We start from the raw sequence: 22524 nt of genomic DNA on the forward strand, positions 1-22524 counted from the left end.
TACTGATTTACCAAAGATCACTCTTAGGTACCGAGTTTATACCCACGAGTGACACGCACGGGAAATACCGCAGGTCTAGCAGACAGTAAGCTTAGAAAGCGCGTAGATACTTGCAAGCATCTGGTAGCGATAATAAATACATAGGAAAGAAAGAAAACGACAATAACTGTTAGCTTGATGGCATCATAAACTTATTTCTGCTACGAAAACTATATAGGAATTTATCAAGAACTAAACACTGAGGCAATACATGCGCGATCTGTGATGGCTGTAATCTTTGGATCTCGAAATAAGAGAGCTCGTTCGTTCGCGGATAAGCGGCACCTGGTTTTCAGACAGCTGGGACCCGGGACATTACTCTCGACACCAGGAGGAAATCAACGAGAGATCCAGCGGAAGTCTTATCCGTTTTCTGGTTCTGGGCAGCAGATGCTCTTGCAGCCAAGACATTTCTCAGTGCCAGCATGATTGTACGAGTTCCTCTGCAGTGCTTATCGTTGCTTTTCCATATTTTCCTCGATTTCTGCCACAGAACATCGTACGATCGCTGTACGACGTAAAAATTTCTCTCGAGAACTTGTAAAAGCTGTTACGTATGACAGCGTGCAAGACCGTGTATGTTAAACTCGACGGATCAAGCATTTAAGCAATTTGTCAATTACGATTTTCACCCCGCGGAAAATATTCCGCGAGCATCCTCGGCGTTCGTTACAAATTCATGCCACAGATGATGGCAGACCGCGTTGGCGTGCAACGGGCTGGCGGATAAATATAAATTCGAACGAAAAGGGAAATCCTGTTTATCGCGCGTGTACATTTTATTTGCATACCTTTAATATTGAAATCCGTCGTTTCGTCGGAATAATACCGGTTTATTTCCCTTAAAATAGCGAGCCGTTCGCCACTTGTGTACCCAAGAAATTCAAATACCGCAGTTCGACCGACCGCTGGTATTATTCCGGCTTCCGGGAGGAAGGGGGCTAGGCGAGCCGGCGAGGAAATCAACAAGAAAGCTCGGGGTCTACCGTCCGTCTCGTTTCCTTCGTCCTGGCACGGCAGAACCGCCAGATGCTTCCGCCACTCGATCATTTCTCAACGCTCCTGTGATTACCCGCGTCGTTTCGTTACCGAGCCGGCTGCTGCTGTATTTTTCTTCTCAGCGAGCGTGTATCCAAACCGACGAATTACGATGGACGCCGCGAGCCGCACCGCGCGCGGCCGCAACGATCCGCGAGCGCAACCCGGCCGTGAATATTTTTCAACGCAAACAAAGAGAGAAGCGTTTTACCGTCCGGTCGAATTAATTGCCGGACGGGGAATAATTTAAGCGCGCTCCACCCCTCGCTACGAGGGTGAAAAGCGTGCGAACAAATTTCGGACGCTGTTCTTGCGATACATTTTCACGAGCGCGGCCCCGCTTTCGTCGCTGAAATGTTCCTCCCTCGTCGAATCGGGGATTAAATTTTCAGTAATTACGAGAGGAACGCGCTCGGTTAACTCTCAGCTGCGTATCTCAGCGTAACTCTGCGCGCATTCTCAGTCTCGGTAAACGTCTCGGTAAACGTCTCGGTAAACGCGGAATCGATCTCGATCGATCTGAGAATAATGATCAGCCGGAATTGAGCGAAAGAAAAGAAAAGACGCGGTGCTGGTTGCTTGAAACCTATTACAAGCTCTACGTTGGAGAAAAATAGGAAGCAATATCTGAACCGCTTTGTACCCGCGGGAGACGCGTCATTCTCGCGCGCGATGGTAGAAAGTACGGTTAACGAGGAAAGGGAAGGAAGCTACCCTGTTCCCTCGGCTTCCGCTTCGTTCCGTAAAACAGCGGACGTCCATCCGCGGTAATTTCTCAGCGGGAGCTGTTATCACACGTACTCTTCCGTAATAATACAATTTTCCACCCTTTATCACGCGGATACTGCCGGTAATAAGCTGCGAAACCCGTCGTTGCATGTTTCCCTCGTTCCTTTCCTCCTTTTTACTCGCTCGTCGCAATTCTATCGATTGGTCGGTAAACAAGAAAGAGAATATTCTTTCGACAAAAAGGGGCTTGTATAACACGGTAAAAGAATGAGATAGATGTTGCCATTTTATCACGTTTTAGTTCCGATAATTAACGCTTTACGCTGGAGAACTCCGGAGCAGAGCCATTTCTTTATCTTCAAACTCGAGAGCTCCTCAATAGAGACAAATACTTTGCAAACACTTTTGGAGGCAAAAACAATAACTTCATTTATTCTGTTTAGAGAAGTTTTGATTACGTACCTGTAAAAAAAACTGCTCCCTCTGACCCATAATAATAGTAGTAAGTAAATATTTAAACGGGAATTATTGACAAATACAGTTATGGTACAAGATTGCGAGACCGTTCACACACCTTTCAATTTTTGAGTTAACCTAAGTATAATTAGTTTATTAAATTTCATCCGCTGATCGAAATCAATTGTTTTATTTCAGTTTTGCTTTCGGACGAGTTCGTTTGTTTAAGTACGTGCATAAGCCTGATTATTAAGCAAAATTATTTTAAATATAAAAAATATTTGAATAGCTTTAATCCTTGAACTTAAGCGACTTGTACAACACGGACGTGTTTCTACCGTGTTGTAGGGGGTCTACTGGACATTATACGCGCGGTAGCGGCCAATTTCCGACCGCAGCTGGACGACATTCGCGAATTTATTGGTCCACTGTACGCTTTACCGTAGAAAACGGCCGCCATGTCGGCTAAGAAATTACCCGTGAATGTTTTATTCCGCTACAATTCGGCTGGGTATGCCGATGAGCGAGCCACGCGGTAAAATGGTAGAATTGTTTCAGGGGTGAACGTTTCATAGATTAAAGTGCGGCAGAAAAGTAGTCTTGCATACGCGGCAACCCTCGGATGCATTTGTATATTAGAATACTTTGGTGATCGTGAGAAGTATCCGGGGAAAGTTACGATATCGATCATCCTGTTAGAGAAAACGCCAACTGTCGTTCTTCGTACGGTCCTTTAGAAAATCGAAAGATTTTTAACTGCAGTAACTTTGCGCACGAGTTCGAAGAAAAAGAACAACAGTTCGCGCGAACTGGTCGCGAGGAAGTTCGAAGGAGAAAACGATCGCTCTAAATCAAAGCAATTTTTCTGAAACGAAAGAATAAAGCCATCGGATCAAAATGTTGAGGAAAGGAGGGAGTCCCGTGACGGTATCGCCGTGGTATTCGCGTTCCTGTCCTCGAGACATCTTCCAGTAACGTCGGAGGGAAGTTATTTGAAAGCTTGTTGGGAAGTTTAAAGGAACTATCGAGAAAACGGAGGAAAAGACGGTCCGAGCAGTGACGTTCAACTTCACTTTCCGAGGCCATAGACGATAACAGACGTTATCGACATCTTTTTATTCACAGAACGGCGGAGCTTACTTACGAGAGGGTGTCGGTGGTACCGCTACGAACGAGGTAAAAGCTTCCTTATTTGCATGCGACTCGAGCAATTTAAGTTCCCCGATAAATTCCGTTCATTTCGAAAGTTGTTTTCGCGGAATTATTTAAATATCCATCGAAACGTTCTATTGCGTAACGAACGCAATATTCGTAGTCGTTGCTACTACTTGTATTCCATTTTCCTTTTTATGGAGAGAGAGAGATAATTTCGTGGAAATATCGTAGACTCCGTGAGGGTTTTTCCGTCGGAGATACCTTGGGACTGGTATTTTCCCGAGGAACTATTCCATGAAATTTCTTCCAGACGTATAATGATTGCCGCAGGCAGTCTCGATGCGATCTTCGAGGGCGTCATGAATTAGTTACATTTTATCAGATATCGAGGGAAGGCTGCTCTATGTTCGGGAGAAAGGAACAAGCGGTGCAAGACGAGCCAGCCAACCGAGAGAAAGGACATTGACGCGTTTCGTTGCACCGTCTGGAAATTCATTTTAAATAATACGGTTCTCGTTAAAAAATTCAATGCTCTGTATCAGAGATACTATTCTTATATGAAAATCCTACTGAACTATGTAACGTAAGAATTTCACGCGAAGTTCTTTTTTTTTTTTTTACCTTCTATAATCCCAAATATTGTAGTCTAAATATTATAAACACCATATCATTGTAGCCTTTGAAGGCTAAGGGGGGAACAAAATTAACAAAGAGATGGGATAGTTTACTAGGAATTACACACACAAATATTTAGGTGGCACGACTTTCCATGATCCCAATCTCTACAAAACGCATCGTCTTACTGACGAAAGAAAACCGACGCTTCTGGAGACTATTCTCAAATTATAAATATTTATCTGACAGCTACGACGCACTTTTTCTTTCCCGAATCTTTGATTTTCCATTCTTTCCAAATTTTCCCAGAACTTTCTCTTTCACTATAGATTTTTCTCCTCTTCTATGCTATTTACCACCTTTTTTCATTACCACGCGTTTCTCCATCTATCCTACCTACCTATATTCTCGTCTTTTCAACCATTTTTAAAGTAGAATGCCGCACGCCTCGCAACGTCTTACCCTTGACATATTTTAGGCTTTTTTGGAAGTTATCCCTAGATTTTCATCATCAAGTTAGCTCAGGCTACGAATAATTGGTAATATCAAATAGGACAATCAAATTTCTTCGGTAAGAGGGTTAAGTGACTCCTAGGAAGGAGATATCTTTCGGGACGCCGTGAGAATGAGAGAAAAGGGATGGTACGAAAATAGAGGGAAGAGACGCGGGGATATTAGGGACAAGTCCGAAAACTCTATATACCATAGAAATAGAGACGGAAATGAGCGCTTGCGGGAAATGGTGAATGCTATTGTCCCTCTAGTGACGGATGTTGGAGGACCGCCACAAAGCTAGTAAAAAAAAACAGCTTCGCGATATTTGACTCAAAGTCGTTTTACCTTGTTATATTGTACAGTGTTATAAATGAATAATAGCGGACACAACTCTTTAGTTTACCTGCCATCTGAATTACGAACAACGCAAGCTATCCGACGTCGCAATCAACAAAATCCTTGATTTATGCGAAATAATTAGATTATCGATTCGCCGCGGGAACTCGCCGCCGAAGCAACCAGTCAGCACAGCAATTCGGTGCAGGGTGTGAAATTACCAGAACACGAGGGAACTACATCGAGACCCATCGAGAAAATCACCCGGACTTCTCCGGCATTCAGCGCGGCAATTTGCCGTCCCGAAAATTTGCTCGATTTGCATTCGGGAAGATGACCATTCTCACGGCTGCAGCTGTCCCGCAATACTCTGTTTATCCCCGCGTGTAATTTCCGGCGGCCGGTGACTCGTTAATTTCTCAGCGTCTCGTTCGCGGCCATTCCCACCGGCCCGTAACCCTTGGGCTCCTTGAAACCCACGGGCACGTCCAACGGCCGGGCATCGCCGCTTCGCGCCGACCTGAGAGCGATCTCTCCTATACATATTCATGAGGCAATAAGCCCGCCACTAATCTTCCACGGAATGGAACAACAAGGGAAGAATGGAAAGTAGGAGGCGACGGCCAGGCATCATCGGGTGCCCTCTCGTCACCGTTAGGTGAAAACTCTCGCCAAATCCTTCCCTTGGGTACCGCGCAACTTCCACCCGCCTACCATCTTTGTATACCAAGTGGAATATAATTTTAACTTGTTTGAAAATAAATCACTCACTCTGTCTGAACATAGTATCTACTAGAGTAATATTGAGTTTTGTAAAATGTGCTACGTTGAGAACAATTTTGAAAAACTCACAAATTCTGAATATTTTATAGCCATCCTCCAACACCTCTGTAGGTCTTTTCTTTCATTCTTACAGCGACTCGAAGCGACGCGCCTCAAACTTGATACGGGTATCAATTTCAGAACTGTTTTGAAATAAATGTGAAACCCAAAAATGGTTATCGTAAGTCAGTTGTTACATGATTAACTCTCTGATAACATTGACAACGCAATATAAATTCGTTAGGACTCAACCGTATAAATACTAAATAGTCGTTCGGCATAAGTTTAGATTACTGCAGTTACTACCAGCATACGGAACCTGTGCCAAAATAAAAACCTCTAAAGTCTCTTAATACGTGTTACCCTTGATTCGTTCGACTCTGTTCAACTCGAAATCCAACACTGGTATAAGATATGAGTAAAAAGTTATATGTATATCGGTTTTGTTCTACAAAATGCTGTACTATGGAATGTTATTAAGTGGATTCTGTTCTAGAGAATCGGTTTATTCCAAGACACGACAGCAGAGGCGACGAGGCTATCTAATATGATATAGAAACCAGGATATTCACCCCTATACCGAGGCACGCAATAACGACGTCCTCCGAAGGACCCTTTAACGAGAACGATGACAGCTGCAAGGTCGAGACGTCTCTTTCGAGACGATCCGAAGGTTCGACCTGCTGTCGAATGCTTTCCAAGCAACATTCTACTCCCGAGACTGTTCGGACCCTCGTATTGTACTCTGCGAATGATATACGATTGTTGACGCTTGAAAAATAGCATTTCGAACCAGAAGGAGAAAGGTTCCATTGCCATTCTGCGAATGTATGATCGATTTCTTCTAAAGATGCACTGCTGCATAGAATTTTGCCGAGTGCGAATAGCGATTGATTTAAAATGTCTTCAAAATTCAAGACTTTATTGTCAATTATCATTATGAGAATGAATTACTCAACATCGATGTAATCAGTACCAAAATATTTGACGAGTATCCCAATAATCGGCGTCGAAAGAGCGCGTATCCCGTCTGAACCGCTGCATCACGCCCGTAACATTACTTCCCCTTTCTACCCTATATTCCTTGAAACATCCATTTTCCCGATACTCCTCGGGGAACCGAGCAGCTTCTCCGTCGTTCAACAGACAGAAAATATCATATTACTTTGCAGATCGGCCGTTCCCGCGCGAAATAAAGCTCCCGATGGAAGGAAGGAAGGAGCCCTTATTATGCATGAGACAGCCGTCAAATCGTTTCGAGAGCAACGGCCGCGCGCCAGTTTCCGTGCCTTTAACGAGATCTCGATGCGACGTGTCACGTAGTTGATAAGCCGGCACGGATAGAAATTTTTCTTCCCCGCCAAGATTCCGTAGCCGAGTGTACCGCGATAAATTATAATCAGCTCCGTCGCGATACTTCTTCGTCCGGCGTCGCTTTGAAATATCGCGAGAAACGTTCGATATCGTATTTAACATTTTGCATTCAACGCCTTCTCGAACGTTGCCAATAGAAACCATTCTGGTAGTTTCCTGAAATTTTAATTGCAACAGCTTGAAATTACTTTTAAACCAATGGTTTCTATCGCTAACGTCTATCAGTAATAAAACATTTTCATTCCAACAGAAAACTTTAGAGAAACGTGCGTTTCTCAAAAAGTTCCAAAGGGTTAAAACACTACGATTACAAGCTAATTACAAGCACTGGACGATAGTAATTATTTATGAAATACAGTTACCTATTTAGTAAAAATATTAGGTTCAGGTGATATGTCAATAGCTGTTAAGTTAAGACATTAAAGCTGATTGAAAATGCACGCGACCTTCCATTTCCTTCCTTTTTAGACCACTCTCTGGATAAAAGTGCGAGAGCTGTCTGTCGTGGATAAGGGCCCGCTGAAATGTATTACGGGATCTTGACAAATCGTGTTTCGTCAAGGCGCTCGTCGTTGCCAAGGATTCGCTTTGCACGTAGAGGGATTGGTTACCGTCGAGAGTTGTTATACAGTGGATTTCTGTTCGCTGCGATGATACTGACAAATAGAAAAGCTTTCGAATCGTAACGTACGTACTTCTCCCAGTTAAAGATTAAAGAACTTCGTTAATTATTAATAACGTCTACCTTTCTAGAAGCATTCTGAAACTTTTGTACTCCTTCTTGCATGTTTAAACTTCTTCTAAATGCAGAAGCGTTCTTCTTTCTCCAACAAATTATTGCTCGCACTAAATGACGTGACGATACTTGATCAACGCGAATCGCTAAAGGAAACCGAGTTTTCTCCAAAGTTTCATTTTTCCTGGGAACGTTGGCGCGCGTAACAAACGCAGCTAATGAGACGGTGAGATTAGGAACGTAGGTATTTCTATCGCTGGCAGCCCGCTATCGACGAGCGAATCCCGCATTCAGCTCAGAGGTGGCGACCGTTTTAGTATTCACGGCACGAGCCCGCGGAACAGGGACGACAGGGAACGATGAGAAAGCTGGAACAGGAGCACGGCTGCGAAAACGGAGCGGGCGAAGCCGCCGACAAACACGCCGTTTGCGAAGCAAATATCTACCCGCTCGATGCGCTCCAACTTTTCTCTTAGCCGCGGCGGAACGAACGACGCGCGAAATTCGAACACCGGCGCTGTTTGCCGGCCGATTTCACCCTCGCGCGAAAATTTTAGACGAATTTTTACTGCACTCCCTAATTGCCAGGTTCTACGGAAATTTTTAGTAGAAGCAAAATACTTATTAACCGCTTGGCCTACGATTTATTACCTTGACATCAAACGATCTTTCAATCATGTCCTACGTTTCCCATGTCAAAATGTACAAAGCTTTAACTTGCACAAATTTGTTTTTTTTTATAGCGATAAGGTACGGGACTAAGAATTAGAAAACTAGGAAGAAGAGCTGAGGGATGGAAAAAAATAAACCAGGAAAAGTCCTTCTAAAACCGACGCCCCAATAAAATCATTAAATTTAATAAATTCATTCTCATTGTTTTCTTATAATGTTAGAGCTGATCATAAGCAATAATGTTTAGGTGAAAAAGGAGAACATTGTTTTGGATAAATTTTCTTAGAATTTGATTAGGTGCCAATTGTTGAGGATTGAGAAGGATACTCTAAAGAAGATAAAGAGTGATCATTACTGGGTATTGTCGTCAGTTGAAGTGGAAAGGTTACTTTAGCCGTAGTGTGTAATATACGTATAAGAATAATGAGAGAAATAATTGAAATAAATGATAGAAATGACTGAAATAACTAAAAATCTATTCAGTTTACGAAAATGTTTTATGTGTAATCACTGTACGTATGAAGAATCGAATAAGATTAAATAGTATTGATATGGAAAACTTTTAATTTAATCGTACATCCAAACTCAAAAGCTCAGTTAGTCATTCATCGAGTTGTTTCGGATAAAGCTCGTGGTTATCATTTTTGGCCTAATGGACGTATTGTTAGACATTAAAATAATTATTTCAGAGGACTTCCAATTATTCTTTACCTTTTGCGTTAGTTGATTAGTTTCATAATTAGAGACGCAGGGATGAAGACCTTAAAGGTTGCTTTAGAATTTGTAAAGATTCGCACTCTTCATTGGTACTCGGCGTGTCCTCCCCGTTTCGAAGCGTGAACGAATTTTACTGGTTCTAAAATTTTTAATTACGCAAGTAACGTGCTCCGGAAGCAGAAGGGTTGTTTCCTCTATACTTTCGCCATTCTTGCTGGGAAACGGTCTGCCTTTTTCTCCGGCCACTGAGACTCCCGCTTGAATTTAGATAGCCGCAACGTCATTACGCGAAGGCTCAGCGAAGGAAAAAGAGATGGGCTTCTTTGTTGACCAGTGAAAGGCAAAAACGCGGAGCTCCGCTCGGGCTCGATGCTTGTCGCGTGGTCGACTCAAAGAGAGTAAGAGGCTTTAAAAAGGCAGGAAATAGTTTTAAAATGAGCTTCCGCGGAATTGCTACCGAGATGATTGTCCGGTTTCGTCTTCTGTTTATAAAGTGAGACATCGTTGTTATCGAAACGGAATAATTGTTTATTGAAGCGAATAGACTCTTTCTCGCTTGTTCTGATTTCAACTTTTACAATTCATTTTACTTACCGAATAGCGGAAAAATCGAAATATATATGAAATGGAGAGCCATCGAATTGCTTAAAGAAAGCCGAAAGAATGGTCGCGGATGCGCGTGCGAAAATTTTCTTTCTGATCCGCAACCTTCGGGTTCGTTCCACCAGTCTCTTTGTCGAGCTGTTTCTAGGTGGACGTCCGGGTATAACGATGCCGTCTCGAGGGGACCATCTGTCGATGCGGACGGGCGAGTTCGATTCTCGCGACAAGTGACGCAATTACAACGCTGGCCGATGGATTTGGGCAGACGCGGGCAGACGCGGGCAGACGCGGGCATCCCGCGATTCCAAAGGTTCACCGTGGTTTTAGGTAAAGCTTAAGTACAGCGGCCCCAGACCCTCTTCGGCCGTAATTGGCCCTCGGCGAGAGCACGGTCTCGCTGCTTCATTACGCAAATTGACTGACCGTGTAAGTGGCGCAACGGTCCAGAGTCGAAAACCACCACTCGTGCCCGGAACTTCGAAGCCCCACGGTTACCTATGCCACGGGTGGCCCGTTGAAATATTATTGACAGGGGCTCGGACCCCCGCTCGGTTCGGTTCGATACAGCCGAACGTTTATCGATTTATCGAGGCTTGCAAAGGAGGCGTCTAGAGAGAGGGAGAGAGAGAGAGAGAGCGCGCGCACGAGAACAACGATACAACTGACACGTCGATCGAAATACGAGTTTTGCCTGCTCTTTGCTCTTCTTTTCCACAATTCTTCGATTGATCAAGCATTTCTGAGAAAGTATATTCAAATATTCGAAACATTGAAACAATATTATTCATTTCTTACTGTTGCGCATTGTTGCATTGCAATTTTTGTAAGCGCCTTTAGGCGCTTACAAGCTTTTCAAGTGTCTATAGTATCACAAGCTTAGGCGGCAACAGTAGTAAAAGGATTAAGCTTGGCTTTTTAATATTTTTAATATTTTTAATCCTGTCTTTTTAATATTTTAAATTCTAGAAGCAGTTCTATAATAGCATGAGATGTTCTAGCGACAGAGGTTTCATATTAGAGGGATAAGTAAGTTCAAATGGAACAGTTCTCGTAGGGGATTTTTTACTGCAAAATGCGATCTCTTATCGAGCTCCCAGGGGTTGAAGTTTGGTGTACCGTGAGCGGAACGCGTGATATTCACAATGGAATCCGCAAGCATGCATAGCGTCGAGAAGCTGTCCAGGTAATCGTGATACAAGACTACACGTTCGATACCACGTACCGTTGCTTCTTCTTCTTCGTGTTTTGAATAAAAAATCACGTCTCAGTGTGTACACCAGTGTGTATATCTCTTCCACACGTAGCACGATTAATTATAAAGTTGAATTCATCAGGTAACCATAACACGTACCTAAACGGAGCAAAAGAACATTCGAGATCAGAACTCTGAGCAATTAGAGATAAGCAAACATCCTTAAACCACATTTCTACGTCGAGATAAAGGAGAAACTAACTTGGCGAACGCGATTTCACACGAACCACTCGAGCGATGGGGTCGACGTTGGAGGGGCGAGACAGTGTGGCACGGAAGGACAGGTATCTCAACTTTTCTCATATCGTTTCACGTTCGTTATTACGCGGCGAGTTGCCACGAGGCGGATGAGTAAAATTAATGGCTCCCATTTGGAACTATTCCCACGGACTTTCGCCCTTTTTTTCCCTCCTATCTCTCTCCTGCTCCCGCTCGACTTCACCGCCCCGCGCCACCCCGTTACCGCTATCCCGTCGAGATTTATAATTAACGTTAACGTTCCTCCGGTCGGTCGCCAATCACGAGGCGCCGACGCGAACTTTTATCAAATTATTCGAACACGGTGCGCTTTTTCGCTTAACACGAGCCGCTTTAGCGTACCAAATGAGAACTAAATGATTTATCTCGCGCTGCTACGGGCCTGCACGCTGTAACCTTCTGCTGTAACTTTTTAAGTAACCGTCTTGCGGGTTCTTGAACGTAACAGTTAGCACGTGTCGTTTTAGCGTCCTCATAAACTTCCTCTAAATTCAAGAGATTCTACCTTTCTAATAACGATTATTATTTTCATTTCTAAGTTTATATTTATACTTATTTAACAACTACTTTACCAACAGGAACATTTGATTCGAATTAGCATGGATCGAACGATGAAATAAAAAAATTGTGTCTGTAATCCCTCTGTGAATGTATCAGCCACGGCACAACGAACCCCTTAACAACGTGATCGAAACCGCGCGACAACAATAAAACTACGCCCAACCAACAAATTACAGCCCCAGCTGCGTAATTTGTTTACAATTCATTACCAACGCCCTAGTAATTTATACGGGAATTTTTTGTTCAGGGTCTCGAGCGTTTGAAAAGGGGGACGCGGAACAGGTGCAGGCTCTGGCGGGACGACAAGGAAGAAAGCAGGCGCGACGCGTTTTTATTAATGCCTTTTCGTACACCCTCGTCTACGGTTCCAGGGAAAGACGGGTGACGCGGCTGCGAAGGAAAAAGTTAACGAACTCCGGCGAACGCGTCGCGGCCAAGGAGCCCGGTCTGATAAATAGCGACGAGGGGATGGAAAACGGCTACGAGGACGCGAAACGCGCGACGGACAGCCGTTGGGTGAACGTCGATGATGTATGAGACAGATAACTTCGAGGGGTGACTGGGTAATTCGTTCGTAAGTCACGGGCCCTGATAAGAGTTATTTATCGATCTACCGGCGAGTTTTTCCCTTTAGAGGAGTGAGTGGGAAAGGATGCGACGATTCGATAGGTCGGTGATGCAATGAGAAATAGCACGTTGGTCATCTATCGCGGACTGGTTTTCAATTGGATCCTCTGTCACCATAATTCGTGGTAAGAAAAATGTTGATGTGTCTCTATCGGTGACAAGATAATAATATATCAATTAAATACTCGCGTCATTTTGTACAGTGCTCTGTGAGCGTCATATGACGTCCTAAAGGACGTTTAAAATTATCCCAAAAAGAAAAATTGTAATCGATAATTAGACAAGAAACGGACAAGATACGATTTTTTTAAAAATATGTAAAAATCCCTCACAACATCGTACTCAACTGTATTAGAATGACCAACGCTCGAACAAGGTGTTAACAGGATGGACGAGTGAAATACATCTCTCGGGTCACTAGAGGTTACAAATGGCTGTACAAGTAACAGAAACTAAAATTGTGAAAAAATTAAAAGAATCGTGAAAGCGAAGTAAAAACAGACAAGCTTCGAATCACTTGAGGTAACAAACGGTTGTACGAGTAACGAAGACTAAAATCGTAAAAAAATTAGTGGAGTTGCGAAATTACTTTCCCGAGTTCGAGAATAGTCCCCGAAAGCGATGTTAAATGCAAAGAGGTGAACGATTTCGAAATATAATCGTTCGATTGGAAGGAATAATTTATATTTAAAGTCCCTCCGTCCTGGGGAAGACATTTATAGTCTCTTGACCTACTTCGACCGAGCACGGACATCGACTTTTGTTCGCGTACATGAAATAGTAAGGTGAGATATACATATATCTGCGAGCTCCCGAGGTATTCGCGTATTCCTCGACGTCTGGGCACCGCTGGAGCGTTAAAGAGTTTCCACGAGAGAGGAAGAAACGACGAGCCATTGCGCGTTGGTTGTCTAGCATGGTTACCATGGCTCGAGCATACCGCGCTTGGGGGAACGTTATTATGATACATCGCCAGCGCGAATTCAGCTCTTGAGGTTTTTGCTCCTCGTCCGGGCGGAAATTGCGGGGGATTTAGTTTTTCGTGGTGTTGCTGGTAAATTTAGATTTATCGCCGCTGCACCGCGACGAACACGGACGGGCGCAACGTTTACGCTTGTTTACAGGACCACCCCCGTCCTTCTGTCGAGCCCCTTCTCGCTCTTGCTACCCTGTTGCGCGTTAATCACGTCATTTCGGGTGGACGTATTGGTCGGCATCCACCAAGAAAATACCACTTTGGTTACGAGTAATTGTCGGCCGTTTAAACGTTTACTCGCACTTATCTTATCTGTGGTGCTTCTGTGAGTCAATTATTAAGTTTTCATTTCTATCGTAGAAAAATTTAAAGAGATTATATAGCTCGTATCTTGAGTGTTGCGCAAAGGTATTCGGAAAAAAATGATTATCATTCTACATTTTTGTAGTCTCGCATGAAATTACTGGTTAATATCATAACTGACAGATTGTCTGCGCGTTACAGAGGGTTTATCAAATAATGTTTGCACGCAAGAAACGCGCACACCTGCGACAGCAAGCCCCAGACTGACCGACATAGCAGGAGGCGCGCGCGCGCGCGCGGGGTTAATTAGGGACGGCTGAAAATACAAAATGCAACCAGAATGTCAATTGGTTCGGAGGTAACGCGGTAAGGTGGTAAACCTGATCGATTGATTCGGCTGCCAGGAGTGCCTGTGGTGCCTGTGGTACCACCGGAGAGAGCCTTAATTAATCCTGGAGAAGGGAGATATAGTATCCTGCGGTATCAGCCTGGTCTCCGATAGATGAGATTTCTATTTCCGAGATGGCTCTACGCCGCAATATGACGTACTAAAACAACGGCCACTGCGATCCACCCTCGCCGCAGCGCAGCCCCGAGCGCGTTTTTCCATCGAGGATAACTTGTAATAAACGTGGAATTAAAATCGACCAGTGGAATAATAGTATAGATACGATTCGTACGACTGCGATGAAGTCGCCGTTAACCGCGAAATTAAAGGGAGGGAAAGGGGTGGAAGGGTGGGAAAAATCGAGGCAGTCGTCATCGAGAATTCGTAAGATCGATACCGAAAGCAATTAGCATTCGATCAGAATCGAGCCCGGACGGCGGTAAATCCTCGCAGCCAGTAATTTATCACACCCACCGCCTCTTTGCATTTAGCTGGCAGCATTTTAAATCACCTTCTCGTCGCGTCGCACGGTCGAACGGCGAAGCAGCACGGAGAAGGGGACGAGGGAGCGAATATATTTTCAATTATACCCGGCGTATCGACACGAAGAAATTTCTTCTTTTCCACCCAGGCACCCAGCCTTGTTCTCGCTCCCTTCTCTATTTCTCTTATTCCGCGTGCCTCGAAAATCGAGGCCCCTCTCCACCGCGGATGCCTCGCTGCCAGCGTATTTCCTCTCTCGTTTCCCTCGTTCCTATCCCAGCCAGAGACGGAATCACCGGTCCCAGGGTACTTTTGACATTCAAATAACGTCGACTTAATATGCACGATGCCGCTCGGAGCCAATCGAATTCCGGAGTGCTCGTTTCCTCGAGTCAAGGTCTCTCCGTTAAGAATCCCCGGCTCTTGTCTGCTCGCGAACCCCTCTCTTCGCCCTCTACCTCTTCAACCCTCTCCTCCGTTTCTTCGTTTTCCTCCTCCTTCTCCCCGCCCTGATTGGGGCTGCCTTCCTTCTCCCAGGTACAGATTTACGTATTCCACTGTTACAAGTCGGTGGCCGGAGAAAGAGGGAAAGAGCACGGTTTACACCAAAGTCCTTCGCCTCGTTACCCTTCCTACCATCCTCTTCCGATGCTTGTGAACTTTGCATCACAATCGCCCCTACGCTCCGCCGCTGCACGCAAATGAATCAGCATCGCGGATTACTTTTCTTCCTGTACGCAATGGCCGACCATCGGTGTCCTAAAACCGACTTAAACACGCGGTCGATGAACCGTCCCACCCTGTTGATGGGATCGCCAGAGGGTCAAAGCGTTCACGTTTCTCCTTGCATTTCCATTTCCGTCGAATCATTTTTCCGTGCGTCATGCTCCAACAACGAACTTGTTTGCCTTCACAAAGAGTTTCCAACAGTCTCTGCGCCTCCATTGATTCTCGGTGAAATGTAAAGGTCAAACAGTAATCTGGAGGGTCTATTGTGCCGGAGATTGTACGACCTACGTGTTTCCAGTGGTTAAAAAATTGCTCCTTTCGCTACCTTCCTACGCTTCCTATATTATAGATATTCCGAAGCAATGACATTTAGAGTGAGTAAGAGAGATCCAACAGAAATTCATCTAATCGCGAAACCTTAGTCACGATAAGTAAAGGTCAAATAAATGGAATTTTGCTGTACGGTCGATTTTTCAAATTATTTCGCAGATCTGTATTCTATAATAAACACGAGACCGTCGCGCTGCGACTAATTAAAGTGCCTCGTACAAAGAGCTCCGGATGGACAACATGCTGCTCGTCGCTGTTTTATACGGATCTCCCAAAACGGGGCAGCCGTTTCTCGCACAGTATGCTTATCCCTCATTAACCTTTAGCGTGAACACGGAGACGACGATATCGGGAGCAAGCGCTTCTGATTTGATCGTCGCGAGGGGTGAGCTTGAAATTTGTTCACCAGTCAACTGGAAATGGTCCTGCGCCCGACGACGACGACGACGACGTCGGTGTCGTCGTACCCCTCCTCCTCTTTCTCGATAGAGACTCCAACGGCAAATCGTGCGGCAAATCTGCCCTTTAATCTCGACCCTCCTTGCATAAAGGGTTAAAAATGACTGTCGTTACCCCGATGGGCAACCCTCTCGTCCCGGGGACCCTTTGCACGCACCCATACGAACGCGGACCAGACGCGTCGCTCGCGCGTGTGAACCAGCAATAAAGTGGGCCAGAGCGATGCGCACGAAATTTCATTTCTTCGTCCGTGAGCACACGCCACGGAGAAATTATTGTCGGGTCGTTCGTACGAATTATGATCGAGCGGCAATTTGCAATTCCACGGTGTATTTCGCAGCGGGACGATAGCGGAGCCTTGACGGATGCTCGTTCCGTGGTCTCTTCGGTGATTACACTGGCTTTTTTTATAGCCGTTTCACGCAGAGAGGCATTTTAAGGCCAAAGTGAAAGAAGATTGCTCAGCGACGAAGGTTCTCTAATTAAAAATCGATTCTGATAAGAGCGATACTTCGTTTGCCATTTTTTTCTTTTTTTTTCTTTTTTTGCTTTATCGTATCGTTCGTACGGAAATATCCGTGTTGATTTTTAGAAACGAACACGTACTCGAGCGCATTGTCTCGCGAATAAATTTCAAAACAAATTTTTGGACAACGGTAGCTGAATTTTGACGGCCCGTTTAATTAGAACGCGGAAATTAATCAGCTATACACGCAGCCGCGTATCGCGAGTGCCGTTCGTGCAATCAACAGAAATTAAAAGTTGTCCCAGCGGGAATTAAAAATTCGTGGAAAAACGCGTGGAAAAAGCCGACAAAGCCAATGAATGCGCCACTCGAACGTTACATCGAGGGCAAGTGCACTTCCATGTAGCATTATCAGAGATCAAAGGGCCGATTAAAAGGATTGAATCGCTTTGACTCTTTCCGCTAACAGAATTTTACCCTCCTCGGTCTGTACTTTTACCACGTGCCCAGAGAATTGTTCCATTTTGCAAATATAGTGATACTTTGTAACACTATTGCGATCACCGGGTGAAATACACGCAGGAAATTTTCCACAACGCAATATTTTTCTTTGAAACCCCATTTTCGTACGAAATACTGCGAGTTATTTTAAAAAATGAAGGAAACGATCTCGATCGATCCGTGCGACATCCGACAAGCTGTACCATTACAGCCAGCAAATTGTCTTTACCTATCAGCGATCCATCACCGGCTTAGAAGCAAAGTTTTTCAGTAGATCTGTCGCCATGAATCTCGAATTTATCGATGATTTATCGACGAAACTATCGACAAATTGTCGAGATCGCGTGACATGCTCGATATCGTAAACTTCTCGTTAAGTGGTTTCTAGCACGTATCTATTTTACAAATACCAAACCAGCTAGCTTTTAAAGTTATCAAATCAAATATTGCCTCCAATTTTACGTATTCTTATGTCCTCTGTACGAAGCAACTACCAATATATTCAAACATATGTCCACGTACACGCTCATTTATAAATCACCAAACAATTGCCAATTCTTAATAGGCCATTCATCGTGTATCGGACATAACTAATAAGTATGTATAATGCCGAGCGTCAAAATAACTCTGAAATACGCTAGATACAAATAAAACGAACATTCTTCAACTTTTGGAAGTACAATCACGTCAACCGAATGGTTATACTCACAAATATTATCTTAAGTAATCTTAGATTGTCACTATCACTCGTTAATCATAATGCTCTCACTTCTTTTACTCACGTTGAACGCCTCACGTTTCAAATCTCCTCTAAATCGTCAAAGCTGTAAGGCACTTAAGCAGAACCGAATGAAACTTTGATGAAACACTAAAATATGTCAGGAGCAAGACGTTCAGCACCCGGAGTTGCACCAAAAGTAGAGAACGTGTGCATGAAAGGTGTCGAAGGACAAGTGAGCTGCGAGCGACACGCTTGCAAAAGTCGATTTTTATCGCGCTCGTCGGTTGCTCGTAAATTGGAGGCGAGAAAGAGAGGAAAAATTGTCGACACAACCGCTAATTCCTTTATGAGATGCAATGATCGTTCGCAGCGCCACGTACGGTCGCAACGAGGAACAACGACGCGGTGGAACGACAGGAAGAGGAGAGGTGCGTTAATTAAATAACACATTGTAGTCGCGTTGTACAAAAAACAGACAGAAACATGGGAAAGTCTGGACACCTGAGTACGAACGAGGACCAAAAGAGACACAGCGTAGCGAAAGAGCGAGCGAGTTGAATGATCGAGATAACTTTCCACAATTAATTCGTCAAGAGACGAATGGAAAGGACCAATCGCGAGACGAGGCAGCGGCGAGCATCGGGTCGTCGCAATATCCGTAATGGAAATTAATGAGATTATTGGAACCGCTTCGATGGTAGAAGAAAAAACGGAACCGGCTGTGACGAGGATTATTGCTGCCCTGCCAGCTTCTTAATGACCCTAGCTGGCGATTAGAAGAAGATTGATATTAGTGGGGGACTGGGAGTATCGAATGAAAATTGAAAAGCTTCTGGATATTCGTGAGTGCTGCGTCGTGAAAAGAGTCGCTTTCCTAATCTGTAAAACACAGTTTACGATACGAACGCGTATTTTTGAGGACTTTTAATTTTTATTATTACTTATCTTTAACCCATTGCACTCGAAAGCTCTAGAGCGGAGCCATTTAAAATTTGTCTTCGAACTCGAAGACTCCTCGATGAAGACAATGCAAATAATATTCAGTTCAAAGACCAATCGTAATGACTTCGCTTATTCTGTTAACACATTACCAATGATATATAAATAATAATGCTGTTCCGCTTTCTTTCGAGTACAAAGTGTTAAAAACACTGGTCATGCGGAGGAAGTAGATTTTTCTATCTGTCAAACTCAGTTGCTTCAACACAGACCAGAATAACCGAATTATTTATTTATCGCCACCAGTGTTACGATCAAGCATATACTTCGCAAGTAGTAGACACCAATCGACGTTCCTCCACGAAAAAGGTCGAGCTTTAGGCTCGTAGACTCCACGAATGCCGTCTCGTAAACCAAAGGCGTTCGATTAAACATTAACGCCGCAAATCACGCGAAATTACCACCAACAGCTAACGGCATAAATCGGGGAACGATCGTTCTGCGAGCCGCGCGGGAGCGCGACAAAACGCTGGCTCCGATTTATCGCGCGTCGCCCCAATAATGTCTCTCCTATTTACGTATCAAAGGGTTGGCCCCGGCGTGGCATCGCCAAGTTGCCGGAACTTTATGATGCAGTGGGACGTGTATAATAACGCGGCGGCCGAGCGCACAAAAGGCGGGCTCGATTAATGAAGCTCGCTCGCTCGAAGAAAGGTTGAACAGGGGCGAGCAGGAGGGAAAAAGCGCGGCAGGTTGGTAGCGGAGCGAGAAAGGTGGCGATCGGGGAACGTTACACGCGTAAATCGGGGAATTTTCGACTGAAACGCAACGGACGACGCGATGGTGTCGCAGAGTCAGGGGTTGCAACAGGGTGGCGGGAGGGAGTTGATGGTACATAATGCGCGACAATAAAGTTTATATTGCGCAAAACCGGGAATCCTGCGTTACGACCTAGACAATCGTTTTATTGGTCGGCGTGCACGGGTATCGCGCATTAATAATGCTAATCGCGTGTATATGCCGTCGACGCATTAATTAATGCCGCGGGACGATTGTGCTCCGTAAACAATGAAACTCGTACGTGATTGCGGGGCAACGTGCTATTGGGCGGCCATTAATGATTACCTCATATAATTCCCGGGGATCGGAGAGGTATCGGTTATTTATTTTACCATCAGGCCGGAAGTCAGCAACGGCCCAGCGGTGGCGATCGGGCGGGAGGCGGGCCACGGGCGAACGCGCACAAAGCGGCGTATATTTTCGCGCGCGTTCAAGGGAATTATTTCGCGGCCGATCGTTTCAAGAACAGCCGTCGATAAATTGAATCGAGCCCCGGGTTTGTACTCCGACGCGAAAATATTATCCTCGTCGTCCGGCGTATCACTTTATTTATTCACGCGGGCCGCGCGATTTATCGGCAGCCTGCCGGGGAATCGACGGATCCGCTACCGCTCGATTATATCACGACAAGTCCCGGGGCTGCCCACGCATTTTGAACCCGCGCTCCTGAATGGCTGATATACGGGAGTCCATTTAACGGCTGGTTTAGCATCTGGGAATCATTCGAGTGCTCCTTTTTTTTTTATGCTGCGTTCGAATGGTTTGGCAAAGTGATTCATGCGAATTAGTTTCAAATAGAAGTTTGACGCGATGATGGTGAAACGCTGTGTACCGATAGATCTTTCTCTGCAGTGTTGTACTCTTATTAGTAGGGAATCGGATACCGTGGATCGACGGAACCTATCAATTGTTTTGTGCGAGGCGTGTCGATTTCGAAGAGGAATTTACCAGATATGGTTCACAAAGATTTCTAAAGAGCGATTTTTTGTACCGAATAAAACTTTTTTCCTTCTATTGCAAATTTCGCTGAAAATCGAGTTAAATATGCAAGCCACGTGACTGCGATGATATCAATCGAATATCAAAATAAACGGGTTAACCGTAAACTTAATTCGTAACCTAAAAGACATACTTCGCCAACTATTGTTCTTAAATAGAGTTTCAACGTTTCCTCCCCGAAAAGTAAGTAATTAATCCTCTCGGTGTAATTACTCTGGCCAGTGCAACTTTAAAGCTACACAGCGGTAAAGTAGATTTTCATTAGCGCGCAGTTGTGAATCTTAAAAGAGCGGGGAAGCTTGGCGGAGGAAAAAATGTGTGACATTGGTAAACCCACTGCTATCCGGTATAATGTGGAAGTCGGAGAAACTTTTTTAGCTGGTGAAAAAGTTCGTTCGTACGGTAAAGTGTTAAATATCTGTCCAATAACTTTCAATAACACTCCATTACTCTCGTCCTACGCTAATTTGTCCCTTCAGCTACGAAATACCACTCGTCGTCGCGTCGATTGATCGCGTGTTCCAGAGAACGGATAGAAAAATTCCCAGTGATACGGAATATCACTTTCCGCGGGTACCGCGCTCCACGAGAGGAAAAAAATTCCATCGCCGCTATTTCACAACGATTTCCCAGCGTTGGTGGAGTAGGTTACGAGAGCATTTAAACTGGGAACTGACCAGGCGAACGAACGCGAACCAGAAAGCGACGCAAAGTACTTTCCAATGGGTCACCTGCGACCGAAATGGACGAATGGAAGGTAATCCGTGTTCGACAACGTTGCTCGACGAATACTCGTCCGTTCGTACAGGACAAATCAGATTATAGTGCTCGTCTAATGCTCTCACCTGCCACAATAAACACATTCATTCGAATCTGATTCGATTCGGAGGACTGCGGCCTCTCGTTTGGTTGCGATATCGACTATAAATCATTTCTTGTTCAAGCAATTTAACTTCTCAAGGCAAAATTACATCCTCCAAATGACTGGTATTTTTAAGTATGTCGTCTTTGAACTTTCCCTCATTAATAACGTTGACTTAGGTGAAGCATTGAGTGTCAAAGGTAGGAAATATCGAAATTTCCGCAACGGTGAGGCCCTCTGGCTTTTCCTAGTTCCGTTAATAGTAGTCTTAATAATAGTCTTTTCTTAATAATTAATTTTTTTATTCTTCCAAAAATGAACTATAGAGAGTGCAACAGTAACAAAACATCGGTAGAAGTTTTGCTTTCATTAGACAGGAATTCAGAAATTCTAGCGATAAAGTGGCTTACGTGCGAGTTACGAGAAAACAGGCATTCTAAACGCTTGATGTACAAATACACTCGACAGGAATCCTACTCGTCCGCCGAAATCCCGGTGGAATTCAGCGTCATTAAGTGGGTATAACGTCGCAGCAAACGGCTCTTTCCAGGTGGCCACATTCGACGGTAATTGAACGATTCAATTTCCAGTGTCACCCGTCTGGCTCGGTGCACGCGGCTCGTTCGGTCGAGGCAATCAACGAAACGACTCTTAAAGATTGCGAGTTATTGGCAAAGAACACCAAGACAGCCCATCCTCTGCTCTCCCTCGTCTCACATCCTCGTTAATATTATTCATTCGCGACAATTAATGCCACGTTCCCAATCGGCGAACATCGATTCGCGTAAAAATTTAACGATTCCGCGTTTAATCGACCTCGTAAAGTGTACGGCAATAAATGTTACAGCCGAAACAATCTTTCTTTCTCCCAAGTATTAACGTAAATTAAGCTACTCGGATACTAAATAAATTAATTTTACACATGAACTCTAAAGACATGTCTTACATGTAATAATTCTTGAAACTACTTTCATCTTTCGCGTGAAGAAGCTCGTGGATGATTACGTTTCGTATGATTCGAAATAAGTGCGTACGGTTCCGCG

The sequence above is a fragment of the Xylocopa sonorina genome, chromosome 12 (genome assembly GCF_050948175.1).
Source record: "Xylocopa sonorina isolate GNS202 chromosome 12, iyXylSono1_principal, whole genome shotgun sequence".
In the NCBI taxonomy this organism is placed as follows: domain Eukaryota; kingdom Metazoa; phylum Arthropoda; class Insecta; order Hymenoptera; family Apidae; genus Xylocopa; species Xylocopa sonorina.